Here is a 19,968-nt window from a genome sequence, read left to right as displayed (position 1 = left end):
AAATGGTCACCCGCCCCAGTAGTTTCCCCCAACCAGCCTTAAAATTGGGAGGCGGGGTTATAGAATTCACCAGGCTTACAGAGAGGGAACTCTCAAAAGCCGAAACAGCAAACAAAACAATCATTATAACTCAAAATATTTTCGCCCCCACTAAACTTAATTCAAGGCTCTTTAAATATAACCACTCAAAATTGCTGCTCCCAGAACTCAGGAAAACAGAGGAAACTCCACAGCCAAAAGCGCCAAAGGCAAAAGCCCCGTGGGCGAAATCTCCTCCGCAAATAATAAGAGGGGCAGCTGAGCAGAGGTTTTTTTCTGGGCTGCAGTGATGCCGCACTCTGGGAGCCCCCGGATCAACCGGCTCATAAGCTAAGGCCCTTAGAGGGAATAGCAAACGCTACACAAAGCCACAAATATAAAATTGGAATACAGTACGTGGCAAGCCCCGCAAATGGGAGCACTCAGGAACCCGAAGGAAATTAATGAAAAGCTCTAAAACGGAGCGCTAAGGGGCTGTAGCCCTATGGGGCAAAAGCCCCTCTTAGTAAGGGAAGGGCAAGGACGGGGAAGATTAACTTAAAATTAAAACGAGGAAAAAGGAATAGGGTGAAAGGAATTAAAAGAAGGGATAACAGAAAGATATCACTAGGATGATCCATCGAAGGTAAATCTCTCTCTCTCTCAGAGGACACGCTGTTGGTGTTCTGAATGCATGTGCCGAAAGAGGAAGCTCTGGGTCACGTGCATGGGTATAAATAGGTCCCTCGAACCGTTTGGACTGCGTCCCATTGGCCAGATTGCACCCAGCTTCGAGGGACCTACCAATTGGGTGCTATGGCTGACCAATCGTACCCACCCACAACACAGGGTGTCGGTTTTCCAGGTCTCACCGTCCTAATCTTTAAGGGAGGACCTGATTTATTAGAATGTTGTTTGTTTCATCACAAAGTTTGGCTCAGTTCATTCAGCACAATCCCAAACTCATCTGGGTCTCCATATAACTTCTGCGATCTGATTTTTCTTTCTTCTTCTTTTTAAAGAAACTTGATCCAATTACTTTTTCAAGGATCTGATGAAGAGTCTGCAGGTGTCACTGGTGTACATTCTCATTAAACAGAAATGGGAAGCCAGAGTATCTTTTTCACACACCTGTTTAGACATATCAAGTCACTGATCTTTCAAAATGTATTTGGTGGAGTTTTTGTTTTGCTTTGTTATTTGGGGTAGAGTTGGTGGGAGTTGATATTTCCTGGGCTGTGGAATGTTTGGTGCTTTTTATTGGTGGGAATCAGATCTAGGTTTTAGTCTTGGGATCAAGGGCAGAACTGGACTGATTGCAAAACTTGGCATTGCCCATCTTGAAAAGGAGAATTCAGTTCCCTCATCAAATTCATATTAAGTAATGAAACCAGATATTATTATTTTTTTTAAAAAAAGCAAAGAAACAAATAAGCTACTCTTAGGTATTTTAAAAACATGATTAAGGGGAAATGATAAAGATATACAAAACTGCCCATGTATGCTGTACAGCAGGCATGTCCAACTCCCAAGAGACTAAGCAACAGAAATGTATTCAGTGCAAATTATCCTTTCTTTACAATCAGTCCAGAAGAACCACATCACTTATCTAAAATAGCAGAAGTAGCGATGGATCTAAGCTTCAGGGCCCCTAACTAAAAACTGGAGAGAGAGCAGATAGAATTTCCACATTTTACCACCTGGAACAATTATATGCAGATGCATGACTTTTACATATTTTATCTATATTGAAGTACAGTTCTGGTTGCCTCACCACAAAATGGAAACTAGAAATGGGGAAACCAAAATGATCAATGGGTTTCTTTGGGGGGGGGGGACTAAGCATGGTGTGGAAGAAGTGGACAGATAAAAGTTTTCTTCCTCTCTCATAATACTAAAAGCCAGGGTCATCCAATGAAGCCAAAAGGTGGAAGATTCAGGGCAGACAGAAACTTCTCCACACAGTGCAAACTATGGAATCACAAGACATCAGGATGGCCACAAACTCACATTGCTTTAAAAGGTGATTAGACAAATTCATGGAGGTTAACACTATCAGTGACTACTAGCAATGATTGTTATGTGCTATGGGACTTGGGTAGCGCTGTGGTCTAAACCACTGAGCCTCTTGGGCTTGCTGATCGGAAGGTCGGCGGTTCAAATCCCAGTGACAGGGTGAGCTCCTGTTGCTCTGTCCCAGCTCCTGCCAGCCTAGCAGTTCGAAAGCATGTCAGTACAAGTACAAGTAGATAAATACTGTAGGTACTGCTGCGGCGGGAAGGCGTTTCTGTGCGCTCTGGTTTCCATCATGGTGTTCAGTTGCGCCAGAAGTGGTTTAGTCATGCTGGCCACATGACTTGGAAACCTGTCTGTGGACAAACGCCAGCTCCCTTTGCCTGAAAGCTAAATGAGCACTGCAACTCCATAGTCACCTTTGACTGGACTTAACCGTCCAGGGGTCCTTTACCTTTTACCTTTTACCTCCACCATTGGAGGCAGTATGCCCTTGACTATTGGTCACTGGGAATCAGAGTGCTGTTGCACTCAGGTCCTATTTGTGGGCTTCCCAAAGGCATCTGGCTGGCTGATATGAGAACAGAATGGTGGCTGGATGGCCCTTTAACCAGATGCAACACAGCTCTTCTTTTGTTCTTAAAGAAGTTGGAAAGGCTTCAGGATGCCTCCCTGCCCCCCACCCAAAAGCCAGACCAGGTAAGTAGTATTTGCACAGCCTTAGTTTCTCATAATTTAAATGTATAATTCATTTTAGATCTGGTATATTTTTTGTGCCTGACAAATTTGGAAATACTAGAGATGACGTCTTTATCCTTTGTAGGATCAAGAACAATCAATAGCAATTGATTGGCATGCCCTGTTGTGTCGAGACTAAGCTGTGTTTCTTTATCTCAGTGTAGATTGTATCTCGGTTGTGTATTCATTATTGGAATTACAGGTCAAATTGTAGCATTCTTCTTTTTTTTTTTTTAAGTGCAGAGATTTACTGTTTGTAAAGGGACACTTTCAAGGTTACTTATTCACACATCTCTATTCTATTATAATTTATTATAAAGTCATCTCCACACCTCCACACCCCCACACCCCGGTGCTGCTTTCTTGAACCATCCTATTGAATCTGATGGGATTGCAATGTGCAGGTACAAATACAAAATTCATTTAGAATTCTTCATACATCTGGTAAATTAAACTTTTTAAAAGGAGATCTTATTGAAGTTATAACAATTTAACAATTTAACCCAAACAGAAAAAAATAAACAATTATGCTTAGCAGTTTAGATAGTACCTAACCACACTTAGGGGAAAGGTCCTGTTAAGCACAGTGGGACGGACTTACACCCAAGTAAAAACACATAGGACTGTGCTGTTAAGAGTTTTATCTGTTTGACATGGATGGATTAGATCGAGAGGACAGTGGTTTTGCGTGGAGAGTCCCGCCTCCCCCCTTGGAAAATAAAGACACAAGACACAGCATTTAAGGTTAATGGGCGAAAAAGGCCACAACTTTATTGATTGCAGGAATTGAGCGGTATTGGCTTAGGCATTGGTCCTATCGACTAACCGGCTTCAGCCTGATTGCTTAAAGACCGGCAAGGGTTAACCGCCACTAGGGGGAGTCCTGCTGATGTACATCAACTAGGAGCTCCCGTGGGGTCACTGCTCGGGGGCGTGCCTTAGGCCCACACCTCCATAGGCTTCGGACAGGGCAACGCCCCCTGGAATCCTTTACCGGACTACCCTTCGATTTGGGGGAAGGTGATGGCGCTTCCTCCCCCCGCATCTGCATAACAATACCCTTACCAATGCCTAACCGCCAATGCTGAAGAAGTTGTGACGATTTGTTACGAGGTAGGCAAAAAAACCAAATGGCTGGTGCCAATTTGCCAAGTGGAAAAATTCCTACCAGGCCCCTTGACGGCGACCAACCGAAGTCCATAGCAATGTCAGAGAGCCAAACCTAAGGGCGGGCGGGAAACCAGAGTAGCTGGCGCGAAGAAGAGAGGGAAAGCCTCAGCCACGCCGGCCCTAAATAGCCCGGGCCATGCCTCCCTGGCCAGTTGATTGGCTGGCCAAGGAGATGACGCGCCTGAGGATTCCCTCAGTCTCGCAGGGGCTGTGAGTCAGCCCCCATGCACGTGGAGAGGGCGTGGGGCTCGCAACCCCACCTCCTCTCCTGCTCAGAAGTGGCTTTCTCCCAGTAGCACTGCACTTATTATTAGCATGGGTATGAACAAGGGCAAGACATCAGTGGTAAAGCTGAATGTGATCTAGTGTCTAGAGCCCCACAGGTGCGCGCACACACACACACACACACACACTTGCAAGCCTGCTACTGCAGCCTGGAGCTTCCGCACCTCTTTCTGTCCCCATCCTGATGATTTTTGCACAGCCAGGAGGACACCACCACCTCTGTCCCACATCACAAGCCATCATTGATCCTTGGACTTTCCAACTACCCCATAAAGTAGGTCAGTTTTGCTCTTCTGGTATTACAGTTGTGAAGCTAATACATAGAGGATGGAGCTGGATAAAGGCCCCCTTTAACTTCAAGGTAGAGCAGAAACAGGAATTTAAGAGAGAAATTGCAGTTCAGAGACCAGGTCATAACACCCTGCTAATATTTTATTGATTTATTTGCTCATTTGATTTTTTTAAAACAAAACAAAACAAAAACCTACATTTACTTATTTTGCTTTGTGAGAGAGGATGGAATATATGGAAATGATATGCACTAGAGCACAGTATTTGGTTTGACACTTCAGCTGGTCTGGGATCTCGGGACTTTGAGTGAAACTTACCATTCAGTCCTGCGTGGACCTGGGAATAGATCACATCAAACAGCATAGGCTTATATCAGAATGAATTGACTTTGGATCAGGACACTATTATGACTGCTGCTTTTGTTGTTATTTAACACTTACAAAGCACCTGCATTTTTTAAAAGGATTGTACATAGACTAAACTATAATAGAGTCCATGCTCAAATACTCACAATCTAATGTGATGCAAAACAAAACTGGGAAGTGCCGAGTAAAGCAAGCTTTGGAGCCTCTGCTCCCATGTGTTCTTCAAAAAACTAGTGGATGATGAAATTGGGGGGGGGGGGCATTTCATTTAATGTTTTCTAGAATTTTCTATTTGCCAATGGTTGCTTTCTCCCCACCTGTTTCAACTTATATTTGCAGAAATCTGTCACACACAGCAACAGGCACAAATAATTCCATCGCAAATGAGCAGGGTGGGCTTTTTTCGTGGTTTTTTTTTCTTTCCTTTTTGCAAAGTTCTAGCAAAAGAGATAAAAAGTAGGTAACTTTCCTCCAAGTGTGTTATTTCTGTGATGCTTTGAAGTGTTTGATCTGTGCTATTTTGTCATACTGAAGTAATGAGGGTGTCTGCAAATCAGGCATTTTGCTACATGAGACAGGTGTAAAAATGAGCCCTATCGGATTTTGTCACTTTTCTATCTATAATGTATGCTACAGTCTTTTCACTTACATCTAATGCAGATCAACTTTTTAAAAGTGTACCTTAGAATACTTATGGATTCTGCACTGTGGTAGCAATGCATATGACAATGTTCTTGTGCACCTCTGTCTTCTCCTATATATCTAAGCAGTTTTCAACGATATGAGCTCAACCGTGATTTGAGTTTATCTTCTAGCCTCAGAGGACAGAGCTGTTATCTGGTAACTATGCTCAGGTATCATCACCTTCAGCATTAGATAGGATAGTACGAAGGCTGCTATTGTAGCTGTTGCAGAAAAACCTTTCCCTGGTCACTTGAATGTGTCACAACATCAGACTTCTGTTCCTTATAGTCAGGAGGGCCGCCAAGAACAACTGTGACTGGCTACTTACTACTGCCCAGTTTCCTTGATATGACAGAGCCTAATCAACAGAGGCACTAGGCTAAAATACTGCTACATCCATCTATTATTCCCTGCTATGTAAGCGCTAAGACTCTAAGACTCCAAGACCCATTCTCCCTTGCAGCCCCTTATGCTGGGAACATCTTCCAAAAATCCAGGTGTCCCTCAACCTTTCCCTCTGCCTGCAACCCACATTCCTTCCATGTCAATTTTTTATATTAAAATGAAACCCAAAGATATGAAGCATCACAGTCTGCAGATCCATTCCCTGTTATCCTTCTGTTTATTGTAAAGCAGTCTTCAACAACCCAGCACTCTCCAGATTCTTTTTGGGATGCAGCTCCTATTAGCCCAAGAGTCTAGAATGTCTGAAGGGCATCAGGTTGGCAAATCATTAGATAGGTAGGTAAAGAACAATCTACATATTATATTGAGCTGTATATAACCTGCCCTGGGACTGAACAGTAAAGGGCAGGCTAGCAGCCAGTAAGAGCAATACAAGGAAATAAGATTCTGAACTAATCACACACACATACACACACCAATCCTGGCCGCCTGGGAGCCAGGCAGGGGCTGCGAATAGGGAAGGTGATCTTCGTTTTTGCTCTTCCCAGCCTCTGCCTGGCAGCCTAGAAACCAGGCAGGGGTGGGGCCAAACAAGTACGCTTGCCACCCCTGCCCAGCACTCACTGAGTGGTGTCATGTGGCACATCACATGACGAGTCACATGACCATGCCCCCTCAATGTGGGGGAGGCAACTTGGTGCCCCTGCTAGTGGGAATAACATGTCAGACCCCTTTTGTCAAATCTTTGCAATCTAAATTCCATTTTTTTTTCTTCCTGAAACTTGAGTGAACTGGGGGGGCAGAGAAAATCTAGAAGCCATTTGGAAGGGAAAGAAGCATGGCAATCTAAACTAATCATATATATATATATATATATATATATATATAGGTAAAGGTAAAGGTACCCCTGCCCATACGGGCCAGTCTTGACAGACTCTGGGGTTGTGCGCCCATCTCACTTAAGAGGCCAGGGGCCAGCGCTGTCCGGAGACACTTCCAGGTCACGTGGCCAGCGTGACATCGCTGCTCTGGCGAGCCAGAGCCGCACACGGAAACGCCGTTTACCTTCCCGCTGGTAAGCGGTCCCTATTTATCTACTTGCACCCGGAGGTGCTTTCGAACTGCTAGGTTGGCAGGCGCTGGGACCGAGCAGCGGGAGCGCACCCCGCCGCAGGGATTCGAACCGCCGACCTTTCGATCGGCAAGTCCTAGGTGCTGAGGCTTTAACCCACAGCGCCACCTGCGTCCCCTATAGAACCATGTAAAAAAGAGCAATGTAGTTAATTTCAAAATTTCCAATTTCATGCCCACTAATGCTATGACGTTGAATTGTTTCTTAATCTGGTCTGTTTTGATATTTGTATTTTTGCAAGAAGGTGATGAGGAAAAATACTGAGCATGTTTAAGTCTTTTCGTCTTGAACTCTTCCCTGCCTGATGGAGGATAGAAAAGGGTGGCTGGCTGGCTGTGTAGAAACTGCCCTGATGTACAAAGGTAAAATTTATGTTGGTTGTTCAACCCACTTTTGCCTTTGGCTCCATCCACACTGGCATGTGATGCTCAGTTTCCCAGGTTGAAAAATCTCTTATCTAAATCAATGTGGTTGCTGCGGCTGCTTTTATACAGGCAGTTAATATTGTTATAATGTATTTTTTGGGTGAGGAGTTGGCTATATGTTGAGACCCTAATAATGCCAGGATCCAGCAAGTGTTAAAATACAAACTAGGCTAGCTTCCCGCTCAGCTGAGAGTCTGGGTGATGGGCCATTAAGGGAACAAAGGAAGGGATTCTGGGCAAGACCATAAATGGATGGGGGCTCCTACCTCAACTCACAGGCAGTTAGAAGACAAAATGGCAGGAGTGAGAGTTGGAGTGATGTGAACTAGAATCAAGCAGCAAACTTAGAAGACAGAGTCAGAGCGCTGTTTGATTCCCATTTGAATCAAAGATTGCGGCTATGTAGGAAGGAAGGCCTTCTTGGGTGTTAATGCTCTGAATTGCTCCTTCATAGGCTAAGGTTGTATGTATGTGTAGATAAACCATCTATCATAAAGACACCAAAGCCTCTTCTGTGTCTCATTTCCAAAGGAAATACGAACCCTGAACAAGCACCTGGAACCCCTGGGATCTTGCACAACTCAGAGATTTGGGGGGAGGCATGCAACAATATAGTTCGGAGGCACTGTGTCTTATCATATGCACTATAAACAATTAATGGTGTCAGAAGAGACCCTGTAGTCTATTGCCATGTCGAAGAAACAAACGGTTTGCCCAGATGATGGAAATTAATGACCATGATGGTTTGACAGGATTAACAACCAGAGAGGAGAGGAGGAAATGCTTTATCTCAAATGCAATGGCCAATAAAGCATCGTCCAGCTCAGCAAAACTGGAAAGGTGAAGTGAAGGCTATTGGTTCAGCTGTCATAAGTTTTAAGAAAGCAGACATATTTGCAGCGAGAGCTGTTCATGTGTTTTCCCCACCCCATAAAACTTCTTTCCTGGATTATCAGAGACTTAATTAGTCTCTGGACTCAGCTGTACAGCTGCAAATAAAACGTTTTAAGTGTGTTTTAAGTGCAATATACAATGTGACACTAGATGACGATGGTGAACCTTATGGAAATTTTTATTTATATATATATATAGAGAGAGAGAGAGAACACTTTTTAAAACAGCATTTTCAGAACATTTTTATATATGTGTAGAATCCACCTCTTCTCTGCTGCTAAGTAATTCCCCCTTGTTCTGTTTCTTTACTAACTCTAGTCATGCACAAGCACACTAGCTGTGGAAAGGGATGGGGAAGATTCTGTCTCTAAAATAATCCAGGCTGCAAACCTATTGACCTTGTTGAGCCAGAAAGAATTCCAGAACATTGGCCATACTTGCTGTAATGTTTCCACAACTAGACACTTTGGGCAAGTGGAAGAGTCTATTCAGACGTGAGGATTTTTGTAATAGTTTTTTGTGATTATAATGCTAGTACTTCTACCCTGGAGCCTAAGGTTCCTTTTACACTGCATTACCTGTTATGAAACAGTGGCCTTTTGATCCAAATACCATGTGTATCATTCTAAATTTTAAATATCATGCTGATTTAAAATGGTGGGAAAGAGCTGCATACCACCCCAAATTTTCTCACATGAAATTGCAATGAAAATCCCCACAATTATGCAGCAAACGACACCACCACTTCCAAAAATCAAAGCTGGCCAATTTATCCTACCCAAACCCTACAAACACACCTTCCCCTCACAGACTGTAAAAAATAAAACTGCAACAATGGAAATGCCTAAACATTTGCTTCCTTTTTATGACACCGAAAATCGGTTTTATTAAGGTCTGTCTATAATAGGCCAGCCCAGTTCATAGCTTCCCATGCATTCTTAGGTCACACCCACACCATATGTTTAAAGCACTATTATACCTCTTTAACAGTCATGGAGAATCCTGGTAACCTATCCCACCATTAACAAACCACAGTTTCCAGAATTCTTCGTGATTGGGGGCCTTTGTTAAGGCTGAGAAGTAATGGGCTCCTCAGTTCCATCAGCATCTCACATAGTAGTATATTAGCCCCAGACAGAAGAGCGAGACAGAAGTCGAGAGGCCTTGAGGGCTGGCAGCTGTGGAGAAGGATGTTCTCCCCCTTGAGATTATAGATCTTTTGGCTTGCCGTACTGCCACTCCTGTGGACTTCAGAGCCTCTTGGAGTGCGGAGAGGGCTTTGAGCAGCCAGTGAGAGGGGCTGGGAAAAAGGAAGTGGGGCAGAGTTGGAATCATGAAGGCAAGACAGGTGGTTGTTGTTGAGAAAGCCATTTCCGACTTGGAGGAGATGGGATTGCGGGCTAACTCCTCCCACACACACACGGGTGCTGGCCTTTGCCCTCGCGCGAGCAGGGAATCCCCAGGCGTGTGACTGAGCCGGCCCGCCAATCAGCGGGCCGGGGAGGTGGGGCCTGGCCTACTTAAGGCACGCCCAGAGAGGCACGCCCGGAGACCGCCCTCTTTCCACCTGGGCAGCTGAGAGGTTTTTTCCTATCCCACCCACCCTTAGGCTTAGCTAGCTATGACCTTGCTATGGACTACGGTTGGTCGCCGCAAGGGGCCTGGTAGGAATTTTTCCAACTTGGCGCACTTCAAGCCTTTTGGTTTTTTCGCCTACCTCGTAGCAAACGTCACAACTTCCGCGGTATTGGCGGTTAGGCATTGGCAGGGGGAATTGTTATGCAAATGTAATGGGGGGAAGGAAGCGCCATCACCTTCCCCCAATGAAAGGGGTAGTCCGGTAGAGGACTCCGGGGGGCGTTGCCTTGTCTGAAACCTAGGGAAGTAAGGGCCTCCGGCACGCCCCCGAGCGGTGACACCCGTGGGATCCTAGTTGGCGTACTTCAACAGGACCCCCACGGTTTGTGGACAACCCTTCCCGGTCTCCATGCCGGGTAGTCGATAGGAGCCAATGCCTAAAGCCAATACCTTTCAATTCTGTAATCAATAAAGTTGTGGCCTTTTTATGCCCATTAACCTAAAATATTGTGTCCAGTGTCTTCATTTCACATGGAGGAGGAGACTCGCCACGCAACCAGGCATCACCTCTGTAAGTGGTGCATTTAGGGTACTGCAAGCAGTTCTGCCACACCAGTTGTTGAGATAGGGAGTGCTGCAGGGCATCACAGCTATGATGTAGTGAATTGAGTGGAACAGAAGGTGAGAAGCAATGGAGTGCCAAATTTTGGCCTCACACAGGGCACTGCTGAAATTTGAAAGACCAAAATCTGCCTCTGATCAAATGCACCAACCTAGGCAGAGATTGTGTTTGCACGAGTGGCAGTCTCATAAGGTGAGGGAGTCTTGTGAGTGAGGCTACCCCACCCCATCTTTAAAAAGCTTGATGGGACGGACGTGACAACTGTTGGGACATATTCATTGCTTTTGTTCAATTCTGAGTCTCTTGTCTTGTGTGTGTGCCTTGGAATCAAACTTGGATCTTGTGCTTTTTGTTCAGCCTGTATAGAGAGGTCTCTTCCTTACTCTCAAGTGTGTCTTGGGACAGGAGCATGACAGTTATTGGTTTTTTAAAAACAAATAAACCACACCACAGACCCCCCCATGTTTGCATGGGAGAGTGGGAGAACAAGTAAGAGAAGTTTGGTTTGGCTTCAGTTATAATGCAGATCGATGTAACTGGTTGTCTCTTAAAATAATATGGAAACTGAAATTCAGCTGTTCTTCAAAATTCACACTTTTCTTAATTTGGTGATGCTGTTCTTTCACTTTAAAAAAGTGTGCATATTAGGGGAAAGTGTGCATAACAATGTGCATATTAATTAAGACAAACATCCAAAACATTATATGATGGAGATACCCATATGAGAGTTTCATATGAGAAACTATGAGGGAGACAGTTACATGCAAAATTATGTATAAAAAGCACCCACTAAGATACTGAAGAATTTTCACAAGTTTTCTTTTTTAAAGTCACACACTGATGCAGAAATGTGGCCAGCTGAATATAAGATGGGATAAATGCTTAACTAAGAGAATCTGAAATTGACAGATTCATCCATCCTCATCTCCTCATATCTGTAATGGTGGGTTGTAGAAAGCACTTTAATTCTGCAAGCTATTCTGAAGTACTGTCAGAGTGGAAAGTATACATTCCTGGCTCCAGCAAGGCTTTCAGAAGTGGAACCAAACAGCTCCACTCATCCTTATCTGTCTGCGGAGCTCTAGATTTTTGATTCTCAGTAAATCAGTGTTCATGCCAGTATGTTTCGACACTTGCCTTTGTACCAGCGCGTCGTGGTTACTTCAAGTGTTAGCTGCGTGACTGAGCTCTGAAGTGTATGGGTATAAAAATCTCTTCAGCGAATCTTGAGAGAATGTGAATACAATGATGATGGCTTAACATTCTAGCTTTCACAGGGAGTAGGAGAGTGGTGGTTGGAAGGTCATAGTACATTGTGAATCATTCCGTCTCCTCCTCATCAACATAGCAACAAGCCTCATTCATCCTGAATTTGCCTGACTGCTCGACCTGTGTCACAATAGAAATCAAGTTTCTGAATGCTTGGAACAAATCCCCAAGTTGAGATTGCCTGCGTTTTTGTCATCCAAGAGTGGTTTTCATTAATTTGAATATAATAGCAGTGATGAAGAGATGTCCTCAGATATGCAGTGTTTTATACCACAGAAGTTTGGGCTGCAATCTTCTTGTCACTTCCTTAGGAGCAGGCCTTATTGAACAAAATGGGACTTATTTCTGTGTGTACACAGGGCTAGGTAGTGCAGCTTGTAACAATTCGGGGACAGAACTTTACAGAGGACAGTTCTTCATTTGAAAATGTCCTCTAGTTGAAAGATTGCCTGGTCCAGAGATATAGAACCCTAAGAAGGGAGAACAAGGGAGGGTCTTGAAGTGACCCATCAATGGTTGGCACCTGAGTAATAGACTCTGTAGGCACACAAGACACCTAGTCACAGCCATCCTCACTATGGTGAGTGTGTTTCTGTTATTTATATTTAAATGAGAGAAATGACTTTTATTTACCCTATTTATTTCCACCGCTATGTATAAATAGGCAAATGCAAACTTTATGCAAATCTGTGCCCCCTCCCTGGTGATACCTAAAGGGGCAATTCTATGAACATTTCCCTTCTGTTTCTTTTCTCCAGTTCAGACTGTGCTTTCTTCTGGACTTAACACCTGCTATTTCCTTCTTAAGCACTGTCTCCATCCCACTCCTGAAATCAGTTCCTGGGATGGCAGGAAGCATCAGAAATGCTTCATAAGACCATAAAAACATAAGAAGAGTCCTGCTGGATCAGGCCAATTGCCCATCTAGTCCAGCTTCCTGTTCTCACAGTGGCCAACCTGATGCATATGGGAAGCTCACAAGAAGGATTCAAGCAAAAGAGCAGCTCTCTGAACTTGAGATTTCCAGAAAGTGGAAATTCCTCTGACGGTGCAGGTAGAACATAGCCATTGTGACTAGTAGCCTTTGCTAGCCTTATCCTTCATTAATCATCCTCTGCCCCTTCCTACTGCCTAAAGTAGGTTTCTAGTTCTTGCTTTTTTCCTCTCTCGAGTGGGAGGAGACTTGAGAACAATGCAGCAGTCGATGTTCTACTCTTTTTAACTTGTATTATTTTTTTTAAAAAAATATATCACAAAGCCATAAAGAAAATTAGCTGTGGTGACTGTACGCAACCTGTATTTTTCAGAGGAAGTAGACTATTGTGGACCAACAGGGCATAAATGTGGGACAGAGCTATCCCCCTCCATTTCTGCTTGCGATCTTCCCATTCCCATAGATGTGTGGCTAGCCAATGTGGGTAGAATGCTAGGGCTACATAGACTTTTGGCCTGAAACAGCAGGGTCTCCTCTTACGCTAAGTGCTGGAGAGGAGGAGGCAGAATCCTGCATTGTGAGAATCAGCCCTTGGCTAAATGAAATGTGAAGCTTCCTTTAGTGGAAGGCCACTCATTAAATAAAATAAATATGGAGCCATTGATTCAGTTAGCGAGCATTTGAAATGGGTCCTTCATCAGGATGATTTTACAGTGCCATACTCTTAGCACATTTGCTTTGATGGACTGGATTCCCCTTTATTTTTATCGCCTCATTTTTGTGCTTTTGTTTATCCATAATATAGCGCTCCTGGAATTAAAAGCATTGTTTATGGCTCTTTTTTTGCACCACGGTTTTGCTAACATGTCGCATCTTTTTGATGTACGGAGACCAGGATTCCTTTCCTGCTTTGTATTAAATATAAACAAAATAAATAAAACTATTAGAAATGCAGAACTCATTTTATTGCTTTAGCTTGGGTATCTTGTACTTTAGGATACTGCACATTTGACATTAAGCCTTAGTATATGGCTCTTTGAGGGCTTTAATTATTGTCTCTTTCTGCCCCCCTCCTTTGTTCTACTGTGATAATGAAAGTTTGCAAGGAACAAATAACTTCCTTGTTGGATGAATGAATGCAAAACCTGACTCAGATCATTTTCTGCTCCCAACTGTATATACATGGAGATACATCATCCATCACCTGCTTTAACAAACCACTTTCCAAAACAGTTCTAGGGTTCATGTTATGTGTGTTTTAGTTTTTATATTGTAGAGCATCCTGTGATCCTCAGGTGTTATAGAAATTCAATAAATAATAATAATAATATAGGAAACACAGTGATCTTTGTGATAGATTCAGGTCTACGTCTGTGCTCGATGCTGCTGCACTATAAAGACTTAGCTTACACACATTTGAGTTTTGCATAATAAAAAGGTCACAAGCTGTAGCTCTTGAATTTTGCAGATTTCAGACTCCATTTTCCATTTCCCCTTTCTGCCATTCTGTACCCATGTGTACATGAACCTGCCAATTGAGGCTTTTATCAGAATTCTCCAACATCTCTATGCATCTTCTAATACCACTGCAACTAAGCAGTGCTTCTAGAAGTAGTTTACAACTGTAGATCCTGAGGCTGTTGCAGTGGCATCACTATGTGCTCTCAAGCAGTGCTTACCAGTGAAATCTAAACTTCATTCCCTGCTTGATGGCTCTAACAACTGCCCCCCCCCCCCAGTTGGAGAGTCATCTATCTCCAGAGAGTTTCCAAGATCCAATCTGGGTTAAACTTGAAATATACCTGAAAGATCATCTCACACCTTATGCAGCTTCTGTTTTCTTTTCAATGCCTACAGGAGACCTTCCTCTTCCAACTAGCCTTTTAAATTGAGATCTTTCCCAGTCTGAAAGTGTATTAGGATTATTATTTTTTTAAGTTCTTGTTGCTTCATCACTTATTGTTAGCCACTTTTTGCTCCTTTGGGGACAAAGATTTAAATTTAATAAACAAACAAACAAACAATAAATAAATAAACAAATAAATAATAAAGCTTATAAATTATTGGCTTTTGAGACTTTGTGCTCTTTTCAATTGTAATATATTGAGCAGTGGCAGAATTGTGTAGTAACCCCACCTGCCCCCAATCTCAGGGATTCAATCACATACCAGCAAATTCAGATTGCACAATTAATGCTGATTTAGTGCATTCCCTCCAACATTTCCTTCCAACATGAAAACAGGGACATCCTCTTCTGCATCAGGAAGTTTCTCCCGCGCTTGATCTCACTGCACACATAGAAGTCATTTACACATCAACATTGGTCACCTTGAGCCAATGACAACCTCTCCGTCTCAACAGCCTCACAAGATTGTTGTAAAGAAAAAAAAAATGTGTAAGGGCAGGGATCATGTAAACCTTCCACAGATAAATAGAATGAAATAAAAATTTAGCAATAAGCTGCTTTGAGTCCCTATTGGGAAAATGTGAAATTAATAATAATAATAATAATAATAGAAAATGTGAGAATGATCAGGAACATAAAAGGTAAAGGTAAAGGGACCCCTGATCATTAGGTCCAGTCGTGACCTACTCGGGGGTTGCAGCGCTCATTTCATTTTATTGGCCGAGGGAGCTGACGTACAGCTTCCGGATCATGTGGCCAGCATGACTAAGCTGCTTCTGGCGAACCAGAGCAGCACACGGAAACACAGTTTACCTTCCCGCCGGAGTGGTACCTATTTATCTACTTGCACTTTGACATGCTTTTGAACTGCTAGGTTGGCAGGAGCAGGGACCGAGTAATGGGAGCTTACCCCGTCGCAGGGATTTGAACCACTGACCTTCTGATCGGCAGGTCTTTGGCTCTGTGATTTAACCCACAGCACCACCCATGTCCCAGATCAGGAACATACGAGAGAGTAAATCCTGCTGAACTCAGTGGGACTTAGTTCTGAGTAAAAATACTTAGGATTACAGTGTAAGGCTGTCTTGTCTTTACCCAGTTACCTGGGAGTAAGCTCCATTGAATACAGTGGGACTTACTTCTGAAGAGACAGTGTAAGGTTCCATTTACAATAAAGGAATCAACACTCCCTGCTTTTCCTAAGAAATGGCTGATTGCTGAAGCATTGTGATGAAATAATTTAAAGTGGATTGGTGACCTTTTGCTTCAAAATTATAGGAAGGACTTCATATGCCAGCTTCACCATTTCCTTCATTTAGTGCAGGTATTTTATTTTCAGGATAAACAGGAATCTGTTTTTGCACCTACACACAGATCATTTGTTTGTTCTCTGAGGCATTGAGGAAAAAGGAAAAGCAGGGCATTCTGGGATCAAATCAGAAACCAGGATGGCTTCTGTAATTCCAGGACTGTCCCTGGAAAATTGGGACACTTGGAGGGTCTGTCAGTACTCTTCAACAACTAACCTGTTTCCACCTCTCCCCCAAATTGCACTTTGTTTCAATTGCTCCTTCAATTGTTCATCCAGATGCCCTGGAATGTGTGGGATAGCAATTGCTCATCAAACTTGTGAAAACACATCAGGATGAATGTTCAAAAAACAGCTTGCATAGAAGCCCTGTTTCATGTCCAATAAGCAGAGGATGCCTTTGCCCGGCGACACTGTGACCCATAGATTGCAGCAAAATACTGGGCAAGGTTTTGCCCAGTATAGTGGTACCTTGGGATTTGAATAGGATCCGTTCTGGAGCCCTGTTCGCATACCCAACAGAATGTAAGACGCGACAGCACGTCTGCGCATGTGCGGGTTGCGTTTTGCCGCTTCCGCACATTTTGACTGCGCATGCGCACGTGGCGAAACCTGGAAGTAACACGCTTTGTTACTTCTGGGTCGCCATGGAGCGCAACCTAAAAGCGCCCAACCTGAAGCATATTTATCCCAAGGTATGACTGTATCTTCTGTGTGATGGGAAAAAGCTGTCCCATGAGCCCTTGCTGAAGAGGAGAGGGGAAGCCTGTATAAGGCTGCTCCTGTTGGAATTCTGCCTGGGTCAGAGGAATGTGCCACAGCGTAGGCACCGGCAGATATTCCTTGGCGACCTCCCGGCTGCTACTCCCGGCAGATAAGCAGGCGAGGTCTCGGCGATTTTTCTCAGGCTGTAAGAAAAACACACCGTTCCTTCTCTCTCCCCTTTGGTGTCCCCCAGGGAGGGGAAAGAAGCAGACAGAAAACTATTTACATCCTTTATTTCTGTCTCTTACATCAGTACAGAGAAAACATGTCTGCCCTCAACAGCAGTAAGAATAAACTCAAACTCCACCCATGTACATCCTGTACAGGTCATATGACACATACTGAGCTCACATCCTGTGCTCAATAAGGAGAATGGACTGCCCCTTTGTTCCCATGGCAACAGTCACACACATCCTGTCTGGCTTTGCAGCCACAAGCAGCTGACTGAGCTGCTAGAGCCTTTGCTTGCTGCAGCATTGCTGCTTTATGGTAACAGCTCCCACTTGGGCTCACAGCCATTTTGCTTTGAGAGCTTCCCACCTGCCCTTGGGCTAGAGACTTAACTGAGCAATTTTAGGTCATTGGTTGACAGGACCAGAAATGATTCCCTCCCCCCCCCCCCCACCTCTCAACCCGATTGGCACTTTGTTGGGTTCTTTTTCGCCTTTCCCTCAGTAAAATTATGGCTTTTCTTGGTTATGCAGAAGAACATTGTTTGTATGAGGGCGGAAATGATCCATTCCATCAACATGGGGCTTGTGGAATGATGATTTGATCCTGGGACCCAATGCCATGCCAACCTTTGCCCTGTCTGCTGCTCTCAATAAAGATTTGGCCTGATTTTATCCCATCTCAGTTATACAGTCTGGTTATTTTGTTGCTCTCATGGGTCACATAATGTGCCTGCCTGGGCAAGTGACTCTTCTTTCTCTTTCACTGGTGGGCTCTTTGAAATGCCTTTGTAATGCTATTCAGCAAGTGTCTTCAGCTATGGAGATATATAAAAACCCAAATAGAAGGTCATCTCTTCACTCTGCATGACAGCATATTTACCATGACATCATTAATCACCACACCAATTATGCAACATTGATTTCATGTTAGTAGAGTGCTAGTTCCTTAGCCCAAATCAGACAGATACAATTACTACCCCAGAAGGGCTTATGATCGGCATTAGAGTTTAGCTCATAGGTTTGCAGTTTAGCACACGCTTGGAGACAGAGGGCTTTGAAATAGTTGTTACCTAATCCTCTCCCATTATTATTTGCATGTGTCTCATTGACTCAAAAGACTTATGACACTGATAAAGTATTCAGATGTAGAAACTGCAGTAAGATCTTCAGACCATTGAGTAATGGATGGTGGGTTTTTATGCTTGCAACCAGAAGGGCTTGCGGGATCCGTTGTTGTTGATGATGTTTTTGTTAATTTTGTATACCGCCCTTCATCCGAATATCTCAGGGCAGTTCACAATATAAAATACAGAATAAAACTACAAAGTACATAATAAAAACAAGAACCAAAACACAACGAACCAATAGCCCCACCTGCTAGTCCCTCCACAAAGGAATATGACATTAAAAAGTGTGAACATCTACAAATAGCAAGGATTTTCCTAAATAAATTAATATGAACAATAATTTCTTATCAGAAAGGAAGCCACTACAGGGCATGCCCAACATCATAGACCTCAAAGATCCTTTATCAGCATTATATCACTTGCTCCTGTTTGAATTAGCCAGTTGCCTCTTAAGACACTGTGGAGACAACACCCAAAATGTACATTCCAAGTTTATCCTCCATATGTCAGAGCCTTGTGACCCTCATCATTTTCTCCAAAGTATGCCCTACTGAGTTAAATGAGACTTACTCACTAGTAAGAGTGCTTAGTATTGCATCCAGAAGCATACTGCATTGTTACATGATATATTTCCCCAGGTTACACTGCAGCTGATCATAACTTGGCATCTGACCCCCTGTAAACTCACAATATAAACTGAATCTCAACACAGATATTTAGCTTACTTGCCTTACGATTGTTCTGAGAAGCACTTAGCATATTTTGGGGATTAAAACGTCTGAAACAGAACCATTAATTATGTATTCATTTTATATGTGTACCAGAATGAATTTGCATTTGAACCTAATTTTTTTTTCCTTAGGAAAAAAAATTAAATGAAAATGCAATAACGTTGAGACAAATAACTCATAAAGGACACTAATGAGTGGTGGGAGATGGAGTGGAAAGGCTTTAAATGCGTCCCATTATTTAGTAGGATAATTAAGGACACAGTTCTACCATGGCATTTTATTACAGAAATAGATAAGATCCCATCTTATTGCAAGCAGGTGTTGTAATGAAGCAAATCGAGATCACTTTCCAAGAGGTTATTCTGGCCCAGAGAAGATTGCCAATTTACCTAATTCCACCTGTAGCAACTTCAACTTACGCTGGCAAAGTCAGTTGGCGGGGGAAGGAATCTTCCATCCTTGATCATTTCTGTTTCTGGCCGGTTTGGAGTTCATGGGGGATTTATTTATTTATCTATTAAGTTTATGGGGGATTTATTTATTTATTAAGTTTGTATACTGCCCTTCATCTAAAGATCACAAGACAGTTCACAACATAAAAATGCAAAATATGTTCTTATTTTTGAGGAATTCAAGCCCACATGGATTATAATTTTATTTGTATGTTATTGATTATATGTATGGTCCGCAGATCATTTGCAACAGATACCATGACATGCTACAAAACATGAAGCAAATAAGAAAACAAGAAGCAAGAAACAATGAAACAACAATGAAGAACTCACTTCAAAGAAAAACAGTTAAAAACAAGAGAGAATAATGGCTTGGAGCTGATCAGATTTGTATTACCACCCAGAAAAATGCATTCTCTCACTTTTGGGGGTCCAGTTCTCAAATAAAAAATAAATACCTAAATTGTTTGCAAATGTGTATTTTAGAATAAAATGCATTTAGAAATGATTTTTAAAGTGCATTAAAATATGTACTTAAATACTCATTTAAATATGAATTTCCAAGTGGAAAATAGATAGATGGGGCAATGGAATGGAGCAGACTTATGAATGAATGCAGCAGTAACACAGGCAGGCAGTAGACTGCCCCATTGATCCCTATTCAGAGATGCACACCTTCAAG

General features: G+C 43.0%; 1 long non-coding RNA gene across 2 annotated transcripts; it reads left to right on the top strand.

Moving 5' to 3' along the window:
- Positions 1–321: 321 nt before the first annotated feature.
- On the top strand, positions 322–19,742 carry LOC307208104. Of its 2 annotated transcripts, XR_013834974.1 has the most exons (6): positions 322–1,132; positions 2,657–2,734; positions 5,651–5,734; positions 7,346–7,463; positions 8,279–8,366; positions 19,526–19,742. It is a non-coding gene; the product is annotated as an uncharacterized lncRNA (long non-coding RNA). The 2 variants fall into 2 exon arrangements; XR_013834975.1 differs by lacking the exon at positions 19,526–19,742 and having other exon boundaries at positions 8,279–8,566.
- The last annotated feature ends 226 nt before the right edge of the window (positions 19,743–19,968 follow it).

This window comes from Podarcis cretensis (genome assembly GCF_951804945.1).
Source record: "Podarcis cretensis genome assembly, chromosome: Z".
Classification (NCBI taxonomy): domain Eukaryota; kingdom Metazoa; phylum Chordata; class Lepidosauria; order Squamata; family Lacertidae; genus Podarcis; species Podarcis cretensis.
This window is presented reverse-complemented; position numbering and strand designations above follow the sequence as displayed.